The following is a 9,850-nucleotide window of genomic DNA, read 5'->3' on the forward strand; positions in this document are numbered from 1 at the left end:
TAACAAGCTGTTCTATAGTTGGCAGTATGATCCAAGGCAGAGGACATGAGTTTACTGTTTTTTGTTTGTTTGTATGTTTCTCACTTTTGGTGGTCCTGTCAAATTCTTGCTGTATCAGAGTCCATTTCAAAGGTTTCTTACAGTGTTTACTATTCTATGGTACTTGGAGAAAATAATCAGATCATGAACAGCTGTTTTATAGAGCATGTGGCTTTCAGACGGGCTCATTTACTCAAGTGGAGAAACCTCAAAACCTTCCTCTAGTGACACATTTCCTTCAATAAGGCCACACCTCCTAATCCTTCCCAAACAGTTCCATCAACTGGAGACCATATATTCAAACATATGAACTTATGGAGGCCATTCTCATTCAAACTGACATAGCTTCCCATTGATGGCCTTGGTATGTGTGCTGAAAAGTCTAGGATTTGGCTATTACATATACTTAAGCTTACACCTTGCTAGAGCTCTGAGTGGTCAAAGCATCTACCTTACCTTAGTTTTGGTTTCTTTTTCTGTAAAATAAGCACGATATCAATCACTTTATCAATAATTGATTTGTAGTGTGTATGCAATAAATGTTAATTCCCATTTCCCATTTGTGTTGAAGGGAAAATAAAGTAGCCTAGAATGTCTTTTCTCAAACACACACACACACACACACACACACACACACACACACAATGACAAGTGGAGAGGGTAAGTGTGATCAGATTATATTATATACATGTTTGGAATTGTTAATAATTAAATTGAATAGTAAAATATTTGATATTTAAATAATATTAAATTTAATAATAAAATAATAATCAACTAGAAATTTATAATAACATAAACTAATTGTTTATATATTATATAATATAGCATGTATTACATAAGATGTAATAATGGTTTATAACAATAAACCAATAGACCTAGAATTGGTAATTGAATGTCTTTCATTCTGACAAGTCCCAACTGAACTCCATCAAATTTCAAGGAACAAAGCAGCTATTCTTTTTTTTTTTTTTTTTTACACAGGAGGTAACATTTTATTTAAAACATAGCCTTTTTTTTCCTTCCAGAGAATAGAAAGTGAAAATCAACCCACTTTCTTGTGCTTTGTAACCTCAATGCAAAAACAAGTCAAAGATGCTACCGACCAAAATGTAGATAAATCTATTTTTCAATATGGAAGACTACTGACCAGAATGTAGGTCAATCTATTTTCAATATAGAAGCAAGGTCCTCAACAAGATGTTAGTAAATTGAATTCAGACGGATATAAGTCAACTTTAAAAACAGTTAAAATGAATTTATCACAATAACCAAGTGACAAGTCAACACTAGACCTTGTACATGTATCTTATGACACCAATAGACATAGTGATAAATATCATAGCATTCCTAGGGTGGGGAAGAAAAGTCATTTATAAACAGTCAGCACCAGTTTGTGACAAACATAGCAAACTTAGAAGAGATGCTCTAGATGAGCCAAAACTGAGTCTTAACATCTTCCACCATTGTGCTGGTGAAATGCTGGCCTCTCTCTCTCTCTCTCTCTCTCTCTCTCTCTCTCTCTCTCTCTCTCTTTCTTTCTTCTTTCTTTCTTAGTTTTTTTTTTGAGACAGGGTTTTTCTGTGTAGTTTTGGTGCCTTTCCTGGATCTCGCTCTGTAGACCAGGCTGGCCTCAAACTCACAGAGATCCACCTGCCTCTGCCTCCCGAGTGCTGGGATTAAAGGCGTGCGCCACCACCGCCCAGCCAGCTGGTCTCTTTCATACAATAAACAAGGTAGAGAACCTTCTTCTCTTCAACATTGTATTGAACAACACAACTGGTAAAATGAGTTAGTGATCTGAAAATTAGAAAACATCAGGTGAAACTACTTTCTATCAGATTGCTTAATCTCTACACAGATTATACAAGGGAATTTGTAATGCTTTGAGACAAATGGGATTTTAGAAAGCTTTTTTCTTTTTAAAGTTTGTAAAAACAAAAATCAATTGCATGGGTATTTTGGAAAATGGTGCTGCTTCTACTATAAAAAACAGGTTGGAGATTCCTCAAAAAGATTAAAAACAGAAGTACTGTATGATCTGACCACTTAACTGGGTATATATCCAAGAGAATTGAAAGCAGGGCTTTAAGGAGATACCTGTGTATCCCATTCATAGCAGAATTGTTCACAGTAGCCATAAGGTGAAGGCAAAGGTGAAATAGAGTCTGTCATCCATTACCAGATGAGTGGATAAACAAAATATAGGAGGTGTGTGTTTGTGTCTATCTGTGTGTGTGTGTGTGTGTTAGTCTTCAAAAGGAAAGTGGAAGCTGATCCATGCTATATCATGAATGAACCTTGAATTTATTAGCTATATGAAATGCACATCCATAAGGAAACAAATACAGTATAACTCCACTGATGTAAGCTACATAGACCTGGGAATAGAAACAGAAAACAGGAAGTTTCCAAAGAGATGGAATGTAGGATGAGAAAGGTCTGAAAATTTCTAATAAATATCCTTAATCTGATTGATATGTACTCTTAAAATGACTAATTTTATTGATTATTTCACTACCATTTGAAATTAAAAATTTAAATAACAATATTCTGAAATACTAACACATAACCAGATAAAAAATGCTGTAGGAAAAAGGTTAGCTTGAATTCATCAAAGAAAAACTATGGTTCAGAAAGGACATGAAAAAAGTATCTGAATTATTTTAGAATTCTATCACATTCATGGGTTAGAATACTGGATAGTGAAAGAAAAGCCATCTTCAACAAACAATTTTAATTATTCCCCAATGAAATTCTAATAAAACCTAAATGTTTCATTGTTTTTTTTTGTTGGGGGGGGGAAGGGGACTCATTGGTCCCTTATATTCTCATATAGAAATCAGGAACCAAAAAGAAAAAAGAAAACTTTGAAAAATAAAAATGTTTGGAAAATCAAGCCACACATCAAGATGCTGCAGATCTGTGGCAACTAACACAATGGCTGTTGACACGGGAGTAGAAGATGGAACAACAGGACAAAAGAGAGCACCAGAAACAGAAACAAACACATATAAAAATTTGGTACATGATAAAGGCCAAATCATTTGGGAAGCCTGGGCATCCAATAAACACTGCATAACAATGGCATCATCTACCAAGTTGACTCATGGTCTTGTTGTAAAAAGCAAGAGACTAAAATTTTCAGAACACAGAAATTTTTATGATCTTATCTTGAAGATATATTTTAGAGAAAACTTAGAACAGTAAGGAAAGGATAGGCATTAAATGCCCACGTGCACATGTGTACACTCCTTCCCCACTGCCCCATGCTGTACAACACACTTCATAAAGGGAACATCAAGCTGAAGATCGGGAGGTATTTGCAGTGCACATGACCCACAGAAGGTTGGTATACAGAACATGAAACCCATCAAACCCATCTTTCAGGAAAGCACAAATACCCTCATAAAACAGAGAAGTGCATGAATAGATAATTCCAGAATAAATTGAATGAGCAACAAGCAATGCTTTTTCCTTTCAGTCGATAGTGACTAAGGCAGAGACAACTGGCTAAGGTGTAGAGGACAATAGACTGAAGAATTTTCAGCCCTAAATGAAGCATGTGTGCTGGACCCCGCCTCCAAAGGCTTAGGGTTTGTTGTGAGAAAGGGGCCAAAAGGAGTGTAAGGACCAGAGGTGGTGGATGACTACAAGGAGGCAGTGTCTCCTGGACAAAGCAGTTGTGACAGCGTGCACAACACTTGTGCAAGCCTGAGCCAGATCAAATACCAGCATGGAGAGGGAAGCTGAGCACCTCGCAGTGACTTATTGGTAATTGTCAGATGGGTTAAAAATAGAGGAAGACACAGAAGTAGTAGGGAAGGGAGAGGGTCTGGGAAGAGGTGGGGGCAGTGAATGTGATTAAAGCACATTGTATAAAACCGTTAAAGAACTAATGTTTTTAAAATGCAAAAATGATCAACCTTGTTTACAATCAATGAAACACAAAATAATGAGGTAAATTGCCATAATCCTTTTACTAACAAACATGTCGAATTCAATAACGTTATTCTTCTTTCTTTTTCTTTTCTTTTCTTTTCTTTTTTTTTTTTTTTTTTTTTTTTTTTTTTGAGGCAGGGTTTCTCTGTGTAGTCCTGGCTGTCCTGGTGCTCGCTCTGTAGACCAGGCTGGGCTTGAACTCTCAGAGATCCACCTGCCTCTGCCACCCAAATGCTGGGGTTAAAGGCGTGTGCCGCCACTGCCCGGCTATAACTTCGTTCTTATTGCTTTTAAGAATAAGAACAAAACAAGCTCCATCAATACGACAGTTCTTTCAGTATTGAAGATCTCCACCTCCTCTGTCCCAGGATTTAACTCTATGAAAAACCAGAGAAACTCTTTCATATAAGCACCGGAGCTGTATACAGACATGTTCACAGCCATGTTGTCTCAAAAGCAACAGTATAAGAAGCGATTCAGTGACTTCTTTCTCAAAACATAATGGGTAAACTCTAGAATTTTGATGTCATGAAATTCTATACAGCAATTAACAGGAGAACCATCTCAGGGGACAGCCACTTTTGCATACTGCTCATTTTTCCTATTTTATCTGCATTGGTATGTATTTTTAGGAGTGAGTGGGAAAGATTTTCATGCTCAGAACAGAAGGTATCTCATTTTAATCATGGCTTGCCCTACTTACTAATTTCTTGGTCACAGACAACTTAGAACGTGAGCCTGTGCTTAAGAATCTAGAGTGTTAGTAGCTCTCTTGCTCTCTCTCTCTGAGACAAAGTCTTCTATGTAGGACCTCAGACTCACAGAAATCTTCCTGCCTCTGCCTCCCAAATACTGAGTCCTATTCTGGTAGGACTTTCTATTGTAAAGCTTTCTCATTTTGAGTAAGGAAAAGGTTAGGGGATGATACAGGAAGATAAGTTTGATTTAATGTAATCATTAATGATTACAATCTATGAACATTTCTTGGTTATGAGTCTAGCCTTTAATGGCTGAGCCATCTCTCCAGCCCAAACTATGAGTGTTGTTTATTTAAATTTTTTATACAATGTATTTTAATCATATTCTTTCCCCTCCCCCAGCTCCCCCCAGATCCTCTCCACGTCCCTGCTCATCTAACATCATGTTCTTTGTCACTCTGAGAAAAGCAAAACCCCAAAATCAAATCAACCAACCAACCAAAACAATGACAAAACTACTAAAATAAAGCAAAACAGAAACTGTATGCACCCCCCTAAACATCCCATTGAGCCTGTTTTATATTGGCCAACTACTCCTGGGCATGGGCCTGGAGTGGAGTTGACATACCCAGTGACATCCCATTGGAGGAACTGATTTCCCCTTTCTCAGGGGCCATTGATAACAAATAGCTTCTTGGCTGAGGGTGGGCCTTTGGACTGATGCACATACGAACTCACGGAGACTGTGACAGCATGCACAGGACCTACACAGGTCCAAGCCAGCTAGAGTCCCAGCACTGAGCAGCCAAGGCAGATGCAGAGTCCCACCCCTAACCAAGAAACTGTGAGCACCTTTTGATCAATGTCTTTTTTACTTATTTTCAATCCAAATACGAAAATAATGAAAGACAATGCAATATTTTCTCTTGGAGAAGGCAAAAGAAATACACCTTACTGTTACTCAGTAGTAATTGTGCATAGGTGGGAATGTATCTCACAGTACTAAATTGTACCTAAGGATCTCAATCAGCTTCCCAGTCAGAGTGTCCATTTCCAATTTCCCTGTGCAAGCGCATTGATTAAAATGCATTGAGCTAGTTTCCATCAGATGACCTGCGAGACTTCCAGAATACTCCTGAGGATGCGGCCAGGTAGATATTTTTCTGATGGATCATTTCACATGGAACTTCTTTCTAAAGTCCTTTCCACATACCATTCTTGAAGGCCTTCTATCAAATTGAGCTATTGTGCTCCTCAAAATATCCCCCTCCCACCCCATCCCTGAAGCCATATGTGCTGAGTGGAATACAAACACTTTTAGGCATTCTGAAAGGCTGTCATATTACAGCACTTTCTATTGTACTAATGCTCCTCATTGTATTTGTCATTGAGATCACAAGTATGTACCCCAGATGCAAATGAGATGGCATAAAACATGGTAAGCACCAAGATTTTAGCAGAGAAAAGGGGACATGGATTTATAGGTTGTGCCAATGCTGGGACTGTCAGCTATTCAAATCCTAGCAAGCAATTTGTAGTCACAACGGTTTTTCACCCTGGTCCTGATGGTCTAGTGTATGGTCCCAAACAAAACAAGCTTGCTGTACTCAATTCCGGAGGCACTGACCCCCTATTTGTTTGCCTCTGCATGGGTGGCACTGTGTGTGGAAGAGCCCTTGACTGTAATCTCCAGTAACAGAGATTGGCCCTCTCCATCTAATCCCAGGAAGTAGTTACAAAGTCCTTCTCTTTAGGAGACAACTCTGCGACACTTTCTTTGCTTGGTGGATCTTGCACACAGTTTTGTTTTTTGTTTTATGGAAGATAGATTTTTTTCTGCCCAAACATAATATATCCTGATCACTGTTTCCTCTCCCTCTACTCCCCCCAGTTTCTTCCCACCTCCAGATCCCATGCAGATCCACCCCTTTCTGTCGCTCATTAACAAACAGACAGGTATCTATGGGGCAATAATAAAATATAATAGGATAAATCATAAGCTAACACATTGGAAGAGAACAAAACAAACAGAAGGAAAGAGCCCAAGAGAAGGGACAAAAAACAGAGACCCACTCATATACACACTCAGGAATCCCATAAAAACAATAAACTGGAAGCCATAATATACATGCAAAGGACTGTGCATTAACAAGAGAGAAGAAATATATATATTATAAAAATAAGGTAAAGTTAAAAATACAAAGTGCCCTGATACTACCTTATAAGACAAAGAACCTCCAAAGATACCGCTGAGTTTATTTTCTGTTGGCCATCTACTTCTGGGCATGCAGCCTTCCCTTAAGAGTTTTTTTTTTTTCCCCCCAGTGAGACCCCTTGGAGGAAACTAAAATTTCTTTTGCAAGTGACTATCAATTGGAGATAGCCTCTGGGTTTCTCCTTTTAGCTCTAGGACCCCAACTGCTGCAGACCCATGGTGGCCCTGTGCATGCTGCCTCAGTCTCTGAGAGTTCATATGTGTGTGACCATGTTGATATAGAGGGCCTTGTTTCTTTGATGTCCTCCATTGCCTCTGCCTCTTACACTCTTTCTGCCTCCTCTTCTTCAGAGTTCCCTGGAGGCTTTACTGGAGACATCCTGTTTAGGGCTGGGTTGCACACAAATATGTGTAAATGTACCAGCTCTAGAAAGAATGAATGTGGTTTTACGTATCTTGCTTATGTCATCAGTCTGTCTGTGGGTACATAGGACTCTGTCCCAGCCTAATGAACGTTTTTTAAAATAAATTTATAAGGATGCTGGAGCAGGTTCTAGATTTGGTCTTGGAGATCCACCTTTGTCAACCCATCATTTCTATTGAACAACAGTGATATACTTCATCCCAGTACTGTTACCACAATGCCTTTTCATCACGGGAACTTTGTTTCTTACTGAGTCTTAGCCTAAATGACACAAGTTTTGTCTTCAAAACATGGTGTGAAAAAAAACTAAGAACCAACTAGGAACTAAACTAAGGTTTTATCTAGTGTTTCAGGAAAATGTTTGTGTGACAGCAATCCCCCTTTGGCATCATGGTGTTAGTTTTTGTCTCATCTCTTATAGTATACCCAGCAGCTGGATATGCTCAGTATGCAAATGCCTTACTAGCCAGCTAACAACCATGATTCAGTTAACCTCAACAACTATGGAGGCTAAACTAACGAGGGTAATATGGGGTATAGCAAGGTTTTAGTGACTGAGATTAGGAGTAGAAGGGAAGTCGGGTGGGCAGGATACAAACCAGCATTAGACTCCTTATAAAAATATCAAGGCAGGAAAGTTTCTGGGAGGGGAAACTTAGGATACTGTATCTGGAAGTTTTTCTGTGTCCCACCAAGTCCTGCAGTCACTTGGTCCCAAGTAAACACACAAAGGTTTATATTAATTACAAACTGCATGGCCTTTGGCTCAGGCTCACTATTAACTAGCTCTTATAACTTAATTCAACCCATTTCTATTAATCTATGTTTAGTCACGTGGCTTCATGGCATGACCTATTTTCTCATATCTTGCTTCTCCTGGAGGTGGTTCACAGCTTCCGCCTCATTCCACCCTTCTTCATCTTTGTCCTCACTTTGGATGTACCACCTAACCTTATTCTGCCTTGCCATTGGCCAAACAGCTTTATTTATCAAACAATGAGAGAGCAACATATGTTCACAACATACAGAAAGACATTCCACAGCAGGATACTGCTAATATCCTTAGACTTTAAGGATTGTTAAAGCTATAGAAAGTCATAGTTGTAGACTATAAGGGTGAAGAGATAAGAAAGATTTAGAAGGGAAGAAGTTGGGATGAGAGGGAAAGTATATGAATTATGCACGAGAATAGTAATGAGTACCCATTGACTTTATGGATAAACACATAGAACAATCCGAAAAACATACATGAGAAATTCACAAACAAAAGCAAAATCATTATGATACATATTGTTATATATGTATGTTATATATGTGTGTGACCATGTTGATACAGAGGGCCTTGTTTCTTTGATGTCCTCCATTGCCTCTGCCTCTTATACTCTTTCTGCCTCCTCTTCTTCAGAGTTCCCTGGAGGCTTTACTGGAGACATCCTGTTTAGGGCTGGGTTGCACACAAATGTATATAAATGTATGTATATGAGATTAAAGTAGGCAACAAAAGATAAAAAATACTAAAAGTGGCAAAATTTAATATAACATGCAAACAAGAAAAGGGCAGAGTATAAAAAGTGCATCACTTTAAAAATCAGTCATTATTTCTTCCTGTTAAATTTAACTTTTAAACTACAATTAAAACTTAAACTTGGGGTTGGAGAAATGGCTCAGCAATTAAGAATACCGGCTGCTCTTCCAGAAGACCCGGGTTCAATTCCCAGAACCCACATGTCAGCTGTCTATAACTCCTGTTCCAGGAGATCTGACACCCTCTCACAGGCATACATGCAGGCAGAACGCCAATGCACATAAAATACAAATAAATGAGTTATTTTTTAAAAAGTTAAGTGGGTGGTGGTGGCATACGCCTTTAATGCCAGCACTTGGGAGGCAGAGGCAGGCAGATCTCTGTGAGTTCAGGGCCAGCCTGGGCTACAGAGTGAGTTCTAGGACAGGCTCCAAAGCTACACAGAGAAATCCTGTCTCGAAAAACCAAAAGAAAGTTAAGCTCACAGGACTCATACACAAAAAACGTTTATGTTATTTTATACATAAATCATAGTACATGAAGTTGAGTTTTGAAAAACATCATGACCTCAATATTTGAGAAGCTGCTATGTATGTGAAAGATGAGTTTCCTTGTGATACTGAAGGTGAATATTGATGTTCGAAGGACAGTTTATAATGGAAGAACTGAAAATTACATAAGGGGGTGGTTCCCTTCCCTGAGACATTAGAGCAGGCTACATGGCAACGTTTGGATACAGATTCAGAAAAGTTCTGTGAGTTGGACAAGGACTTCACCATTTGCTTCCAAGTCTGACATGTTGCCTAGATTCTCCAGTCCTTCTCTTCTGTCCTCTTCTTAAGAACTCAGGGTAGGGAACAAAGGATAAATGTGTTTGCATCCAAACCTTATGTGACCCACAGGGTAGAAAGAGAGAACCCACACCTGTGAGTTGTCCTTTGACCTCCATACCAACAAACACACACACACACACACACACACACACACACACACACACACACACACACACA

At 38.8% G+C, this 9,850-nt stretch overlaps 1 protein-coding gene across 1 annotated transcript in view; it reads left to right on the top strand.

Moving 5' to 3' along the window:
- LOC131916850 (olfactory receptor 2Y1B-like) overlaps positions 1 to 9,850 on the top strand; it is a 69,962-nt gene that overhangs the window by 23,936 nt on the left and 36,176 nt on the right. The window lies entirely within an intron of this gene.

The sequence above is a fragment of the Peromyscus eremicus genome, chromosome 8a, assembly GCF_949786415.1.
Source record: "Peromyscus eremicus chromosome 8a, PerEre_H2_v1, whole genome shotgun sequence".
NCBI classification, from domain to species: Eukaryota; Metazoa; Chordata; class Mammalia; order Rodentia; family Cricetidae; genus Peromyscus; species Peromyscus eremicus.